This window comes from Mizuhopecten yessoensis, unplaced genomic scaffold (genome assembly GCF_002113885.1).
Source record: "Mizuhopecten yessoensis strain PY_sf001 unplaced genomic scaffold, ASM211388v2 scaffold6779, whole genome shotgun sequence".
NCBI lineage: Eukaryota > Metazoa > Mollusca > Bivalvia > Pectinida > Pectinidae > Mizuhopecten > Mizuhopecten yessoensis.
In genome coordinates this window covers 280,516-298,671 of record NW_018406720.1, presented here as the reverse complement: position 1 = coordinate 298,671, position 18,156 = coordinate 280,516, and positions in this window count along the sequence as shown.

The window sequence follows — 18,156 nt, the reverse complement described above, 5'->3', positions numbered from 1 at the left end:
CTCTGATTGAACATAGTCGTATAGACCATTCCTTTCAGTATGTTCAAGTTACATGTATTAGGGAAACTTTCTGCACAAAACTGGACCATTTTAACACCAATCTCGCCTTTCACGCCACTAAAAACGTTTGTGGCTGAGGAAATGTAAACTCACAGGCTTGTGAAATAATGTGTCGCTCCCTGACCACGGCTAGTTGCTTGTTGATATTGGTCCCTGAGCCAATTACAAACGTTGAGCCGGAAATTTTCTTTAAATTGAACTCTAAAATATGCAAATTATTGGATAATATGCTATGTTCAACAATTATTGTGTAATTTTAGTGTATAATTTTAGTGTATAATTTTAGTGTATTTGTGTCTTTTTGTGCTATGCTTTTTTTGCCGAATAAAGGGAACCTTTTGATTGAGTTATCAAAACAATGACGATATTGTTTCTAACAGTGTAGATGGGATGTTAACAAGAAATACTTTGAAGTGAAATGTCACTGAAACCAAACGTAACAATGAAATTTTTATCTTGGCGTTTACAAAAATTGTAGAACAATTCGAGTTTTCTCCCTTCGCACATGAATCTCTACCTACCGTGTACGATTTAATTTACGGTTTAACTTCAAACTAACTGCAAGATGCATAATTAAGCCTTTGTTTTTTCATAATGCTCAATATTAAACAAACAAAAAACATTTAAAAATCAATATTTGGAAAAAAAGTATCCTCAATGGGGAGCCAGAAAATAAAATTGAACTTATTTACATCTTGTGTAACATTGAGAATGGGAAATTAAAAAGTAAAAATACCGACTAAAGTATGATATAGATTTCCAATAAGTTGCATCACAAACAATGTATTAAAAAAAAGGTTTCCAAAATGGTTATATAACCTTCTAACGTTCTTTGCTTTAGCTGGGGTTTGAACAGCAATCTAAATTTAATTGATTTAATGATATATATCGATCTACTTCCGCGACAATCGACAGCAAACTTTACTTTGCCGAAATGCCAGCTACACGAAGAGGCTGACGAATGGGGTACACTAATGAGTTTCTGCTTTTTAACATTTTCTTAATACATGATCATATAAAATCTTTGCAGACGACAACATTGTCCTTTAACATGTAACTGAAAAAAGTAAAATTCCCGTAAATTGGTTCACCATTAAAATGGCATGAGGCTTTTTCAAGCATCTGTACGGTGAAGGAAAGATAAAATCATTTAATACTGCAACCTTTTGATTGTCAAAACCGTGTGAAGTTGCTTATGGTCGAATTGTTTTGTACGCTTAATTCTACTGAATACAACTTGTGCAGGCAAGGCTAAAAGCAGAGTTGTGTCATTTAAAGATAAATACAAAAGTCGGCCTCTGTGAATATTGTTCAGACCAGGTTTGTAAATCAGGGATAGACCTCACCTGAAGTCCATAATTGTATAATGTTAATTCGAAAAAAACACATCTATCAAGAATGAATAATTGAGGTCTGAGGCTGCAAAGGCGTGGAACAGTCGGCTTAATGCGCTCAGAAAAAAAGGTGGAACAGTCGGCTTAATGCGCTCAGAAAAAAGGGTGGAACAGTCGGCTTAATGCGCTCAGAAAGGAAGATGATTACAGGACTTTTCAAAGGCTGTTGCGCAATTGGGACAAACAAAGTGAAAACACTTACTTTTTATAAAATATTGATATGTCTTAGGAAGTGGTCGCCAGCCTTTCTCACTATGGTATAATGGCATTTAGCTATGTCAGTTTTGCAATATTGGCATATATTCATAAAACAAGCATAACTTACTCGTGTATGTTACTAATTTGTTTACTTCATTTTGCAGTAGATCCTTCTCGTTGCATACTCTTCGTCCTATATTTGCTTCATTGTACTTGAATGTTTTATTTGACATTGCTATGTTTAAGTTTGTTGTATTTACCGATGTACCTATAGTGTTTCTTTGTAGCAGTTGATTCGGTATTAAAGAGGTTTCTCTATTTCCGAGGTATATGTCAACGGCGGACGGGCGAAACTATATATATATATAAAAATGAAGGTTGATGATGCATGTACTATATGGGCAAGTTTTTTTTTTTTTTTTTTTTTTTTANAAACATTCCATTTCCGTGTGTGATATGAATGTCCACGTGTTAGATATCAGTGCAGGCTCGCTGAGGTGTCCTTGTGTGATATGAATGTCCATGTGTTAGATATCAATGTAGGCTCGCTGAGGTGTCCTTGTGTGATATGAATGTCCATGTGTTAGATATCAATGTAGGCTCGCTCAGTGTCCTTGTGTGATATGAATGTCCACGTGTTAGATATCAGTGCAGGCTCGCTGAGGTGTCCTTGTGTGATATGAATGTCCACGTGTTAGATATCAATGTAGGCTCGCTGAGTGTCCTTGTGTGATATGAATGTCCCTGTGTTAGATATCAATGTAGGCTCTCTTAGGTGTCCTTGTGTGATATGAATGTCCACGGGTTAGATATCAGTGCAGGCTCGCTGAGGCGTCCTTGTGTGATATGAATGTCCACGTGTTAGATATCAGTGCAGGCTCGCTGAGGTGCCCTTGGTTTTATCTACAATGCTAAGGAATTATCTGATGTGTGTGTGTGTGTGTGTGTGTGTGTGTGTGTGTGTGTGTGTGTGTGTGTGTGTGTGTGTATGTGTGTCTGTGTACGCGTACTTGTGTTTCTGAAATAATTGAAATAAAAGTTAAATATTTAAAAAGATATTAAAAAAATAACTTCCAAAAAATCACTTGAAGATATGACTCAGAAAACTCCATATCATCCAGTTTCACATCCGTTTTATTTTTATTTTAGCGTGATCTTACGGTGTCTTTACTTTGTTTTGGTGTTATATACATGTTAAAGTTTGACATAGATATGTAACAACATATATTCATGTGATGTTAATTTGTAAATTAATTTCATTTCAACATAGATTTGGTTTAGTTAAAAAAACAGCTTACAGGTTCTTTTCCAATATAAAATTATTTTTCAACAAATTTACATCAATTAATTTACTGTCACGAAATAAACAATTTTATCGGTTATTTTATAATCTCGAGTTACCTTTCTTAGCACAGAGAACACGCGCTACTAAGGGTTGTGTTGCCGTTATATATATATATCATTGACACTGTATGAACAAAGCTAACGACAGATCTGGGGTATTTGAACTGATTACCTGACCACTAAATGGAAGTAACCCTAATATATTTGACTCAAGTGTTGTTATATCGGCATCAACACACACACTCGGGCGGGGCATGTGTTACCGGGAATACAAAAAATCCAATTTAATGGCAATTTCAGCAGATTCGTGTTTACAGACGGTCGGAATGATCTAACTGGAATCCTTTGGTCAACAACGGGACGTCCAAACTACGTCACAACAGGTAAATGGACCAGGTGTCGATATATTTGAAGAACGAAGGTCTGGAATGGACTTATGGGGATATTGAACAATGTGCATTAAAGATTATAACAGATTTTAGCAGCGGTGTAAAAATTGCCACACCTTGAAATGGTATGGTATTACAATGAGTTGATGGATGACTTGATTAAATAAAATATATCCATACAACTTCTTTAAACCTCGGTGGGTAATATTAGATAAATCCGCTGATATGATTAATGATGCTATTTAACCGTCTGGACTGGAACGTACCACGAATCACAAACTTAATGGTAATTTGAGATCAGATTTAAACCAAGGATTACCAGACTACACGTGCTAGTTGATTGATATTCTTTACAACAACAAAGGCTGTTATAATGAGTCAATTTTATTTAAAGACAGATAACACGCAATACAAAACCGTTGCGGATCCACAGACAAATATGGAGCGTGTTTCAATTTGTCTGTGGGTTTCCAGATTGGGAAAATAGGATATGACATATAGTTTTCATAGAAAGTTGTCAAACTAGAGAGCCTTTTTAACCACGGGAAACCCTTACAGATCTGTGTCCATGAAACCATTTCTAAGGATTCAAGGACTTTTTGTAAATTCTCTCTAAGCTGAGATTGTATTGTAAAGGTACCTTGAAACTTGGTCGTATGAGGAAGCATGCCTTTACCACGTGGACATATTACGTAACGCTTAGCATCCCGTCATAACACTGCTTAGATTATAGATTTTTAGTCAATCTTCATTGCAACACTGGTATTCAATCAGACAGGTATTCAAACAAACAGGTGCGCACGAGGAAATGCGGCCCACAATGAACTATGATATATTGCGTCATCTCGTAAGGCTGTCGGATCGATCGAGTAGGTTGGGCTCATAAAGAAGGCTTAACCTTCCGTTTACAAATCTCTTTTATCCACAGAATATCCGAAATGGTACATCTGATAATTTCTCAGTCAAATAACTAAGACTTTCATTGGCCTAGCCAAACGGCTGACTCAATGACGTCATGTCACGTTCCAAAATGTTTGCATACATCTTATGAATTGTCTTTCAGGAATTTAGGCCTCTCTATATCGCTGATGTATACAAATTTATGCAATAATCTGATCTTCAGCCACGGGTAGGGACTTTTATCAAATATTTGCAGACCCTTCAAAACTCCTATGTCAACACATTCAGGTATGTGCGGCGTTAACTGGCATTCTCTGAATGATTCGACGGCAACAATGTCAACAAAATTTATCAATGAGAGAGTGCGGTCATTCAAAATCTCCGGTCAATATTTTCAATCAGTAACAGGAGTTTTATCATCCAAAAATAAATATATACATCAAAATATACGATTGTAATATTTATATAAGAGTTACGTCCCTTCTTCCGTGCAGCTTAGGGGTTGGGCTTCAGACGTTCTATTTTATTTATTTTTTATTTGTTTAGCAATGAGTTTCAGATAATACATTTATACGATGCAGAATTAAGCTAAATATGTATCAATGGAGATGTCAGTGATTTACGCTTGTCAAAATCTTATTTGAGATCATTTATTAAAGTGAATGTATTTATATTCTTTAAAACTGTAACATTTCCATATCTATGTGATTTATATAATGTTTTGAAAAATTGTTTTATCAATTAAAATATTTAAAGTAAGAGGCGATCATAAATGTACCATTTCAAAATTCAATATGAAACTAATCTCCATTTCTAGCATTATCTTTCTTTAAAAGACCATTAGTTTTTGTATTCATTGAATGGCTGTATTCTTGGCTCGCGTACCCAGAAGAAATTGCATTTATATTACACAGTTCATGTTTAGCATTTCTTAGGTAATCAAAGCAAAATTTATTTATGGATATGATTAAAAACAAGGAAAGTGCAACAGCATATCCCGAAATGTCCACCTAAATGTCCACCGAAATGTCCACCTAATCGTGAGCCGGGACAAGAGACCTACTAGGAATTACGATACCCGTGAGAGATGTCGAGGGCCGACGGACAAACTTACAACACAGGATTTCAAGAGATTCAAATTGATGAAGACGGTTGACAAGTTTTGTGCTCGCCATCATTATCTCTCATAATTCTGTTTCCTCGTGCATTATGAATGTCGAACGTTTTTAGTATGTTCATTATATGGTTTGTCTTTGTCGTTTCGTTGTTACTACCCTATTTCTAAACTTCAGGACGTAATTTGGATTTGACCTAGAAGCAGACGACACTTGCCGGATCACCCGGTATTTTTGAGGAATATCAAGTGTGCACATCTTTATTTTACTCCTATACTCTTAAGAGATCTACTTTCGGTTTTGTTTTCACTAAGGTATTCTACTGCTGTTATTGTTTTTCTATATATTGCCATCAGCTTTCAATCAGATGACGTATTATCAGACTACATACAATGAAGATTACCCTTGAAGTTTTTCCTATTCCTATAACAGAAAATAAAACCGGACATACAACCAGCATAATAGGCATAAGTAAATTATTGCATTTGTTGTTTCAGTTCATGTTCCTATCAAATTAAATGCTGAGGAGATAATTCTGTCACAGTGGTTTAAAGTGTTTGTGTAAAGATACCAACACAGCTGCTTCGATTTGTTTTGTTCTATTTTATTATTAGTATTTTTGGTTCCGGAACAAATTTTTAGGTTTAATTAATCCAAGAAATCTCTATAGGAACCGTTACAAATTAGCGATTATAATATTTTGCTAATTTTTCTCCTTTGAGTGTAGAAATAAGTGGACATACTCGACGATAAGCGCCATGCAGTAGCTGGGATTACGGTACAGTAATGGAGTGAGATGTTTGATTTAATACTGTCTTGTAACAATCTAGTCTCATTTGTCTGGACACATCAAACCAGGGTTTCCCACCATCCAGACATTACTTTAGAGGACCACCATCCAGACATAACTTTAGAGGACAGACTGGCCCTTTTATATACAAAACTTGTACCGGTTATCAATAAATAGCATTTTAGCTAAATATGTATAGGTGTAGCTACCATTAACGGTAAAATATTATTACAAAACATTCACACTCATTTTTCCATTTCAGGCTTCACATCCAGCTTGGCATACCTGACATGGCTTCTCAAGTGTTCACAAAAATAACGTCGATGATTGTGTTAATGTATACCATACATAATCTTTCCAGTTATTTTTTTTAACCAAAATGTATCATTTCCATTCTTAGGTTTCTTGGATACAACAGGATATAGAAAATAGTGAGCCTAGTGTTTAAAAAAGCGGGTTCAACACGCATTTTTATTGGAAGAGATAACACTCAGTTTTCCGAATACTTGGGCCGGTTAATTCATCAAAATATGACATTATGAAATATTCATGTTATCGGATTTCCGGATATTTAAGTAACGGAGATATGTTTTTCGCCACACTTTGTTTTTAATTCGTTTTATTTTGTGTTCTTTTTTATTCACTTGTTACAATTCTTTCTGTGTTAATACAAAAAACAAAACGCAACATTGAAATACACCTGATTCGAACTTGAATATTTCATCAGATAAAATTTATCTTTCATCCGTATGAATTAGAAAACGTATGAAAGCTCCGTATAAAAAATACGAAAGAAACTATCAAAATTGATCATACAGTTTGTCAAAAATACAAAAGGTTTTAAATGCTAACCGGTTAAATGAAACGTTTTCCAAATGGTATATCTGTGCATAAAACCAAAAAAACACTTTCCCGCATTTACGATTATTACAGATCAAGAATCTGAAACTATTTTCATCACCAGCAAACTGACAAGTAACTTAAATACAGTAGTAAAACTCTGCACACTCGGAAGAGGTTGTTTAGTTTCATCAGGCAATATAATTACTTAAGATATTTAGATAAAAAGAGGAAAACATTGCACATTGTTGGGGCATTTATGTACGTCTATAAGAGTAATGATGTTTTCCTGCCAGATATTTGAAAAACCTGCACATTTGTTTGAAATGTGAACCGCAAAATCTTCCAACTCTATGTGTTTATTTAGTGTGTGGTTTAACCTTTAACGTGTTTAGATTCATGCATATACTCTACCAAATGGAAATATAGAGGAATAAGGAATTCAAAATATTTAAATGAAAAAAAATATGCAATTCAAATACTTTTAAGCTGACTAACGCTCTCGAGAGGAATAATCTAACATGCGGTCCTATTTTTTTTATAAATCTGTCGGAAGAATTTTGGTGAGTAATTGACTAATGCAGGATAGATGTTGTGTGACAGCTAAGCCAATGGGAGAAATGTTGATAGGATCTCAGCAGATCTTTAAATTACCTGGTTAGTGTAGAAACAGGTGTTGATATGCCGATTTCAGTTATTGCCAAGCTCAGATTAGACCTTTACGTATCTAAGAAAATAACAGATTTTATGACATTTAAGCATATGGAAAAACAAATCTTCCCGCCTGCCTGCTCCAGATCATACAGCCACCTTTGTTATCAGGAGATAATCCAGTGACCTTTGTTTCCAGTAGATAATCCAGCCACTTTTGTTTCCAGTAGATAATACAGCCACCTTTGTTTCCAGTAGATAATCTAGTGATCTTTGTTTCCAGTAGATAATCCAACCACCTTTGTTCCCAGTAGATTATCCAGTGACCTTTGATTCCAGTAGATAATCTAGCCACCCTCGTTTCCATTAGATAATCCAGACACCCTTGTTCCCAGTAGATAATCCAGCCACCTTTATTCCAAGTAGATAATCCAGCCAGCCTCGTTCCCAGTAGATTATCCAGTAACCTTCATTCCCAGTAGATGATCCACCAAACCTCTTTACCAGTAGTTAATCCAGTTCTCTTTATTCCAGGCAGATAATCTAGTCACTCTTGTGCCAAGTCGACCTGTCCCCTTCAACATAGCCCTGGCAGGGAGAAAACCAAATTAGGGAAGGCTGGGTTATGGAGACTCGACTACAGATATCAATAAGTTTCACTTATCGATGAAATATGTCTTTTTGTCTATAAGTTCATCTATAAGATAATATCTAGCGTGAAATGAGGGGTAATGGAGGAACTAACAATGTTGCGTGATACAGTTTGAGCATCAACATGATGTGACACTATATTAATTCTCAAAATGAAATGTAAATCTACAAAATGAAAAAAGGTCTTACTCCTTCTTTATGACGGCATGTTGTACTTTTCGATTTTTAATGAAAATCGATACTCGTGTTATCGCATAATGTTAAATGAACCCGAAAACCTAATTCAGACCCCACAGACGCTATCCGAATTTCAAATTAGAATGCAATTTAAACAAGAGATTAAGTAACGAATGTATATTGATTAATATTTTAACTGAATAGAGCCCCAGCGGGTCCAATGGTGACAATTTTAAGTGTTTAAATGATATTTTAGACTGCTTCAGAAAGATTCTCGATACCGAAACCGAGACAATGTATACTTCCACGAGATTCCGTTTCATTGCAAGTTTTTTTTTGTCAGAGTTTAAAATTTGATAATATTGTGCCTTGCTAGTAAATAGGGCGCGCCCTCGCCGCTAATCCGGCTTATCTTGGTTAAGGTATCAGAACTCCTCATGCCATCAGCGAGCTTTAAATTATTGTTATTGCCCTATGTCTTTCTCTATTTCGGTTTGATCTAGAGACGGGATCAGTTAGCGAAAACACCTGTGTCTTTGTTTGTTTAGCAAAGGACACACATGAAACCAACGATGGAATCACAAAGGGTTGATAATTGACTGTTAGATCAGATACCATTAAGCAAATACCCAAAAAACCCATATTATTTGTTTGCACATTTTTGGCAATTACAATCAAAACGTTTCAAGAAGCGGGGGATATTGTACTTTTACCTTCGTATTGCTACATGTGTATCTGATATTTTACTTATTATTTTTGTGTTGTTGTTTGTCTGTGCCTAATGTTTAATAATTTATTTTGTAAGAAAAAGTCGATGTGAACATTTCATATTTTTGGAATTATTCTTTTCTTTTACTAGGCCTATTTTTTTTAAATTTATTTGCTATTTCTTATTTCATTGATGATTGAAACGTCTTTAAGTGAATGCTATCTATAAAAAAACAATCCTCTGCATTACAAAATAATTACAGATATTACTTTAAAGATTAGTTATTCTTCATTGAACATTACAATGTTGAAACATATTTTTGTTTAAGGCAATGTTTTTGTAACGTATGTTAAGACAGCTTCAACGAGATGATAATATATATTTATAACTTCAAACATCAGGCCCATTGGATTTCATTTCGTGTCAAAAGTTTAAACAAAATATGTTCTTCACTTGTGGTTAAAAGCACTTCTTTACCCCCCCTCCCCCCTCAACCAAAAAAAAAATTGGGTGAAAAGTGAACGCGATCTCTCTATTTTCATATCTGCATACAACTGAAACAATTTGACAAAATTGTCAAGACCACTTTTTGATGAAATCCTCAAAATATGAACGTTACACATACTTACAAAAAGTTCCCAAATGCTATTTGTCAATCTTTGTTTATACTGCTTATGATTGTTATCAATTCAAACTAAGGTTTATGCTTACATATAAACATTCTATCATTTAAAAATTAAGTAACGAACACTATTAAGAATATATAAATTTGTCGGGGTTAACTTATTTTGCAATAAATGCAATATATGAAGCACATCACCATATAACTATAAGTAATTCCGCTAAGAAAACCCGATCAATGGCCAGCCTAGGTAACGTACTATATAGGATGGCCAGCCTAGGTAACGTACTATATAGGATGGCAAGCCTAGGTAACGTACTATATAGGATTGCCAGCCTAGGTAACGTTCTATATATGATGGCCAGCCTAGGTAACGTTCTATATAGGATGGCCAGCCTAGGTTACGTTCTATATAGGATGGCCAGCCTAGGGAACGTTCTATATAGGATGGCTAGCCTAGGTAACATACTATATAGGATGGCCAGCCTAGGTAACGTACTATATATGATGGCCAGCCTAGGTAACGTACTATATAGGATGGCTAGCCTAGGTAACGTACTATATAGGATGGCCAGCCTAGGTAACGTTCTAAATAGGATGGCCAGCCTAGGTAACGTTCTATATAGGATGGCTAGCCTAGGTAACGTACTATATAGGATGGCCAGCCTAGGTAACGTACTATATAGGATGAAACTGTATATAGTTCTTTTGGTTAGTCAACATAACATTGGTGTTACTTGATGAAAGAATCCCTCTTTTTATCTAAATTTCAATCTAAATTTTAATTGGTTTAGATACACAAATTGTTTACCACTCACGGTGAGTCCTACATTTTAATGTTCTTTGAAGTTTTAGCCAATGGGAAAATTCTTGATAATACCGATCTTCGCGTCTAATTTGTCTAATCTGGCGGGTACATGATCTGAACAAAAATACCCATCAAGTGTATTATCCAAAAACGCTTAGACCAGCTAAGCGTAAAATTAATGCATATAATTATCAATTTGAAAAGACCTGTTTTCTATTTAAGATCTGGATGATACCAATATAAGATGTATAACAAAACCGTCGTGCATTGAATGAGTTAAATTTCTGCTTTTGATAGAGTAATGTATTTCATGGTCAAACATAGTTCCATCATAAAGCCGTCTTGAGTAGAAGACATTTCTTTCATTCAAAATATTGAATTAATTTACCTGTATTAAACACTAAGAATGGCTGGACGATGAATCAGGTATTCGAACAGAGAAGTACATATTTATTATGTAGTTATTTCATTATTCTATGTTTATCTATAGGGGATTAAAAATTAAATCACATATTTAACCTATCAAACTACCCTGAATGGAAAAATAGCAAATCTGCTAAGAATCGATAACAACGAATTGTATCACTGCGGCAGGCACTATTGAGCGCTAATAAAACCCAAGTCTCTGAATGTGAAACGAAATCGTTTACTTAACATTCTTCATTAAAATCTCTGTCAAATTGCCTTCATGGACGATGATCTTGAGAAGTGGGTTGCGGGCGTATTAAACTGTATTTTTCCTCCTTCTTGTCCTCTGCTGACATCCCTGATTTTTTCATACTATCTGGTGCAATTTCTCACGAAAACTTCAATATTGATCATTTGTTTAATCATCTGATTTATTTTTATTAAAGATTTCTATTTGAAAAGAAACTCCAGTATGTTTTAATTTTCTCATACATAAAATAGAGATAATACTTGTATAAGAGTTAAATCTTAATATAACACATGTACTTTTGACCGTAATGTCAAACCCACAACCACAAATGTTTGTCGACAGTGTTTCATAATGATACGTGTTCTAAACAAACTTCCACCTGTTAAAGTGCCCACTTTAGGCAAGCTATGACGCAGATAATACACAACTGTAAAGATAATATTTACCGAAATCATTTAAACCGCCACCGAATGCTTTGTCTGGTACGAATCGGAACATACCACAACTTAAACCAAATGATACAGATCTAATTTGTGATTAAAAGTCGTCAACTCTCCCTTATAACTTATCTTTTGTAGATCTTGCTAAATGTAAATTTCGTTTTCACGGTATTGTGTGACTAACCCTTATTAAGACTCATTATAGGTATCGTGCCAAACACATATTTTACCCTTGCCACAAAAGTAGATTTCCTCTCACTTTTACAATCATTTGAAATACACAAAGCGTATTTTATTTTCCCTTTTTACTAACAGGAAGACCTAAAATTCCTCAATTGAAAGTTTGATTTGAATTTTAAGATAATGAAGAGAAGAAATTAACCATGGAATACATTTCATCACGTCAGTCATTGACACGTTGGCCTATTGGTGGTACTGTTTAAACCCCGACTTGGTACCACCACCTTTTCTACCTTGATTATCATCTGTGTACAGCCTACATAACCTTCACTGAAATAATTATTCTATTTTAGACGTTTCAACAATCTTCCCCTCTTAACATTACTCCGATATTCCTCTGTGCTTGCTGTGTGTTCTGTGTAGGCCTAAGTTTTTTGGCCCTTTTCCCGACAACTGTCATTTTCATATGCTTATACATATGTGTGTGTATTTACTTTTACATTAGGTTGTTTAATCTGCTAATCTCGGTCACTGTTTTGTCTGTCTGTTAATGATTGCCACTGATAAGCTGCGAAAAGCACCACAAGTAACACGACTCCTTTATCTAAGAGTTAATGAGACCTTATTTTATGTTAATGGTAACACATTTTCACGTGTAACAAACAACAACAAGAGGATGTAAACTAACATCTCCTTTTGAAATGTTTGGTGTTTTATTGACTAGCTACTGTAGTTGAATAATTTCTAACGTTGATAACCGTAGTTAATAATTATCAAAAATACCCATTTTTCCAAATTGTAAAAAACCCAAATCAAATTGATATCACATTTTTCCTATTTTGGTTAAAATTGTAACTTTAATGCAAAATCACAACTACAATTTACCAAATTATAACTTTTTGTTATGAATGCCAACAAAATTGATTGCCTTTCTTTGTATACGTTGGTGGAGCTGACCTGCTCGCTTCCAAAATGTAAGTAGTACACGTACTTAAACAACTATCTAGCAATTTAATTACATCTATTTCAATGTAATATGTGAATATAGCTTCAATCAAATGTAAATGTATATATAATGATCAAAAATACAATTTTAACATATCATCAGCTAGATTGTGGTAGGTCTAGACTGGAAATATTATTATTTATAAATACATAAGAAGCCATGAAAGTGGACAAGTTTAGAATTATTAAATGCCCAAAATGTATCAGAGCGGAAATACTGAACTAACAAGAAATCCTAGTCGACACAGGAACAGAGAAGTGTAACAAGCATATCAACAAAAAATATAATATCATTTTTATTTACTACTCAGATAATGTAGGGTAATAATAACAGTAATAGATACAGTTGCAGTTTAAAAAAAATATTCTTATAAAAATATCATTTATTGAACGGTTTATTTAATTATCCTGAATGAAAAAATCAGGAAATTCTATGTACGTCAAAAGTTTCAGCGGAAAACCAAATTATCATCACATGTTTTTTCGGTTCATAAGAATTACGTACTTGCTCTTAATTATTGGTCATTTCATGATCAAAATCATCTTTCAGTTTTTCATAGGAATTCACTTATCTGTACTCATTTTCTGACTCACTGATATCCTGGTCGAGCAATTAACGTCACAGGTTACACAGAACACATAACTAGTCGTACACGATCCGAGCCTTTTGCAGTAAACCCTGGTATTCCCAAGATGTATAAGAAAGATGAAGCGCACAGGATATTTAGAAATATGATTTTACATCATATATAGACGATAAAAAATACTGATTAATCTTACACAGCATACTTGTATTAATAGAAACCTTTAACGGTTTCGACGTTTAATAATGTCAAGTTTACATTTACTGGCCGCAATATAATTCAGGCTAACTTTAAAATAAAGTAAAAATCGTTCTAACCTGATCCCTGAGTATTCTGACATGCAGTCATATCTTATGCTAAAATACTTTTTTTTAAGTATTTTTGGTTTATTCAATATTTGTATACATTTAGTTCTTGAAACTTTCATTTCACATGTTGAAAAAGAAAGAAAAATATCATTTTACAATCAACTGACATACATATTTAAAGTGGGCCTATTATTTTAAATTTATGTTCATTAACTTATTAACACTATCCCTATGGTAATGACCTATTTTATTTGATAATGTTCATTAGAAAATATATCTGCGTATATTTAAAATAATTGGACACTGAATCAAACGTTTTTGTGGAAAAAATAATGCTTATTTCATATTTTTTTGCATTATTTGTTTTAATTACGTCGGTTATTCGTTTAATTTGTTCTTGAATATGATAAACAAAACGATACCTACTAAGATATCTATATACTAGACTATTTATCTGGCTTCGTGGTGGCATACGACCATGTAACTTGATGAAGCGAGGAGTGGCGATGACTAGCCAAACCTTTACATCAGATCGGATCTGGGTACCCAGTGTTTTAAATGATTTTCACAACGGTAGCCATGCATAGTGATAGACGTAATCTAATAGGAGGAATTAAACTAACACAATATATCGATGTACAGCCCTCGGAGGCTGTGATATAGTGGAGACGCTGGTATGATATTGTCTTTCTGAAACGCAATGTTGCCAGTCAGTCTGTCCATGTATACGCCTCAGTTGATCCGTTTCCCTTTCGGTCATTAATCTAGTTTTATACAATGATTAATACGTTTTAATTTCTCCTCTCAAAGTCGCTACTTTTGGCTGAGGCACCATCATGGGCTCTCACGTTTCAAGTGTAAAACCGACGGTGAAATGTTGATAGGTTTTTGCGTGAGTTTTGTTTTTATTGGCAGCGACTCGTAACCGGGTACCACTTGATTTAGACAGTACAGAGTGCGTGCCTCTAGCCATCAAAAACTTGCCTTTTCATTATCCTTATGATCTTGATATAAAGCCCCATGGTCAAAGAGCTTTAAATTTCAAGAGTTCAGTCAGCATGGACTCATCAAGAGAGTTAAGGACTCGAACCGGTGACCATACGTATATAAAAAATATTCACCGTGAAATTCACATATTTTTCATATTGTTTAGTGTTTCAATCCCCTGTTTGTCTGGAAAAAATCATGTCACTTTAAAAATGACTAACGGCCGTCAATATCCTTCGGTCATTCATGAGAACTTCTTAAGTACATTGTGATACGTCACGCTCCTCCATGCTATTGGATGACTCAATTTAACTTTCAAAAATAGCGTCAGCATGGTTTTAGTAATATAGTTTATATCTGCAATGAATGTCCAACAGAATATGATAATGAAATCTAATAAAAGAATTAAGTTAGCTATTTTTCGTTACACTGTAAAAAACATCTCTAGAACGAACTATGTATATAACGACAACTGCACAATTGTACACAGTGTCACACTTCTAGATACCAGAGCGTTCTTATCCTAACAGTAGTAGTGATCACGGTTTATCATAATCCCTTATATACTAATGCATCATTTCTTTTGGAAGTATAATAATAATATTTCTGATTTGATGTCTGCTCTGTTTCTGTTCTTTTCACGTCGACTTTAAGAATCATTGTATCACTTCCAAAAATTGTAACTATGCATAAGAAACTGTTTCTAATATGACTTCAGATTTTGCAATGGGACAATGATCCTTAATTTTGTCTTAAGGTGAACACACTATGGTATAAGTTATGTACTCTGTATCATACAAGAAGTGTAAAATACATTTTTTATGCACCCGTGTCATTTTTGCATATTGACGAGTTAATTTGTATAAAGATCGTCATATAACTGTATGTTCTCTACCCTGTCCACACAAAACAAAATACAAGAACAAATAAGTTAAGAAAGTTTATTTATTTAATTAATTTTCATTTTCATTTCTTCAAAATATAGGTATTGTTTTACTGAGTCTGTACAATCCTTTCCTCTTTGGGTTGTTTTCATTTCCTTTTCCTTTTTTTGAAAATTACTGAAAAGTTCACAAAAGACAGTTAAGTCAATGTTTCCGTGGCCAATGTTTCCATGGCCAGTGTTTTAAACGTAACTATAGGGGCTCATAGCTGGTCTACATATCAAATTGCATAATCCTATTTCTGAATATAGACCTAGCATGTGAAGTTGTCATATATACATTTTGTAAAGCAATTATCTACGAGGTAAATATACAACACTTAACTTAGCTATCTTTTATCTTCTGTATTGTTTGTATTTTATGTATCTTACAGTTTTAAATAAACACATTCGAGATAAAGACTTTATAAGGGATGTTTTACCATGTCATCGTACCAAGAACACTTTTTGGAACAACCTTGGCAAAACGGGTTTTATCAGATAAACGAGTTTGTCTAAGTATATCTGATTGGACAGAAATATTGACAAACAACATGCAATATAGGACTTATTGCTTAATAATCTTTACCATATACCCCGGATCATGCGAGGCCTATACCGACTTTCAATTCGCGTAGTTCAACATTTTGTCCTCTTTAGACGTTTAATCAAACTCTTTATGATAATAATGTTGCAAACTTGCTTCGGCATTAAATCAAATATCAATAGCCAACTTATGTTATAACTAATTAAGTTATGAAAGCCAAAGTGTCAATTAACAAAGATCGAAGCTTCAATAGACGGTTATAATAACAAGAGCTCCTTATAAAAAGACGAATTCATAACAGTATCAATACAAAATTACAAACTACGCCACAGCGTCAATACACAAGGACAACATATATCACACTATCAACACACAGGCAAGACAAACTATGCAACATTGTTTATACAAAAGGACAAAATATACAACAGATGAATTGCATAGAGACAAAATATACCAAAGTGTCAATAAAAAAGGACAAAACATACATAAATTACCACATTGTCAACGGACAGACAAAATACACCACGTGATCAGCACACGACAACAAAATATGTCGCATCAATACACAAACACAAAATGCACGAAAGATTCAATACATAAACACAAAGTACACCACAGTGTCAACACACAAGGTCAAAATATCCACAGCGCTAACACACCAGGACAAAATATACCACATCATCAACACACAAGGACAAAATATACCAAAACCCCAACACACAAGAACAACATGTCCACAGCGTTAACAAATCAGAACAAAATATCCACAGCGTTAATACACAAGGACAAAATATACCACAGCATCAACACACAAGGACAAAATATACCACAACGTCAACACACAAGGACAAAATATACCAAAGCATCAACACACAAGGACAAAATATACCACAACGTCAGCACACAAGGACAAAATATACCACAACGTCAACACATGGGAACAAAATGTTCACAGCGTTAACAAACAGGAACAAAATGTCCACAGCGTCAACACCAAGGAAAAAAAATATCAACAGCGTTAATACACCAGGGCAACGCATACCACGGCATCAGCACACAAGGACAAAATATACCACGGCATCAACACCTAGGAACAAAATATCAACAGCATTAATACACCAGGACAAAATATACCAAAGCATCAACACACGGGAACAAAAATGTACACAGCGGTAACACACAAGGACAAAAATGCACCGCAGCGTCAACACACATACACAAAATATGTAATAGCGTAACCACAAAGACAAACTATATCACAGCGTCAACACATAAACACTGAATATATCACAGCGTTTATACAAAAGAACAACAAATACCACAGAATCAACACACAACGACAAAATACCATGGTCAATACACAAAAACAAAATCACAGCGTTAACCCACAAAGATAAAATCACAGCGTCAACACACAAACACGAAATCACAGCGTCAATACACAAACACAAAATCACAGCGTTTAAAACACAAAGATAAAATCACAGCGTCAAAACACAAACGCAAAATCACACAAACACAAAATCACAGCGTCAACCCACAAACACAAAATCACAGCGTCCACACACAAACACAAAATCACAGCGGCAACACACAAACACAAAATCACACAAACACAAAATCACAGCGGCAACACACAAACACAAAATCACACAAACACAAAATCACAGCGTCAACACACAAACACAAAATCACAGCGTTAACACAAAAACGCAAAATCACAGCGTTAACACACAAACACAAAATCACAGCGTTTAACACACAAAGATAAAATCACAGCGTCAACACACAAACACAAAAGCACAGCGTCAACACACAAAGATAAAATCACAGCGTCAAAACACAAACGCAAAATCACACAAACACAAAATCACGGC